Source organism: Solanum dulcamara, chromosome 2, assembly GCF_947179165.1.
Source record: "Solanum dulcamara chromosome 2, daSolDulc1.2, whole genome shotgun sequence".
Lineage (NCBI taxonomy): Eukaryota > Viridiplantae > Streptophyta > Magnoliopsida > Solanales > Solanaceae > Solanum > Solanum dulcamara.
Genome location: NC_077238.1, coordinates 50,004,866 through 50,005,824, shown reverse-complemented (window position 1 = coordinate 50,005,824; position 959 = coordinate 50,004,866). Strand labels below are relative to the sequence as shown.

Genomic DNA, 959 nt, shown 5'->3' with positions numbered 1-959 from the left:
AAATAAGTAGGACAAAATTGTGTTAGCACAAGCAAGTTCTAGTGTGAAGTCAATATGTAAAGCAAGATGGGTCGGGAGACAAAAAAGTTGCATTTACCTCATACCAGTGGTATAAGAGTAGTTGTGCAACCTATGAACAGTTATATATAGCATAAGACCAAGCAGAGGAGTACATGATGAAAAAGAGTTATGATATTTTGGAGACGTTACAGAAGAATACAAAGATAAGTTAAATCAAATGGCCAAAAAGGACACAGTCATGGTTGAATTAAAGATATACCCTGACACAGGTTGTAAGAGAGAAGAAGAGAGGGCAAGGCAAAACATAAAGACTAGAGAGAAGATGCTAAGGTAAATCTTGGTATAAGATAAGTTCCTTCACATATTATGTCAAGGATGGTAATGGAACGTGATAGAGGACTTCACAGGAGGTCACCCATCCTAGTACTACTCTCTCCCAAGCATGTTTAACTTCAGAATTCTAATGGGATCTGGTATGTTAGTGCTGCTACGATCGCACGAGATAGGAGAATTTGAACTAGCAGTGAAGAAATGACACAAGATTATGTACCTAGAGTGTTATAAGTTACGATAAGGGAATTGTAAAAGAGCTTAAGAAAAACAAGCAAGATTAGCCGATTACAAATAGATGGCGCACTTGTATGCCATAGTTCTTCAATATAATACCAATTAATGATAAGGCAAACCACAAAATGGATATACAGGTCATTGTGTGAGGGGACTTCAGCACAACTTGGTAGCCAACTCTAATGGGCAAAAGGCAAAACCCAAAAGGCAAGGGCACCAGTTGATGTCATCTAAAAAAGGCAAAAAGTAATATACGAGGTCAAAGATTCGACTATACGACCTTGGCTACAAGACTCACTTTGCACTCCCTAGACAGATAATTCTATATGGAATATTATCCGTAGATTAACAATATCAGCCCATGTTCCTTC

General features: G+C 38.0%; 1 pseudogene; it reads right to left on the bottom strand.

Annotated features, from left to right (window-relative positions):
* Positions 1 to 404: 404 nt before the first annotated feature.
* On the bottom strand, positions 405 to 522 carry LOC129881273 (5S ribosomal RNA; annotated as a pseudogene).
* Positions 523 to 959: the final 437 nt, after the last annotated feature.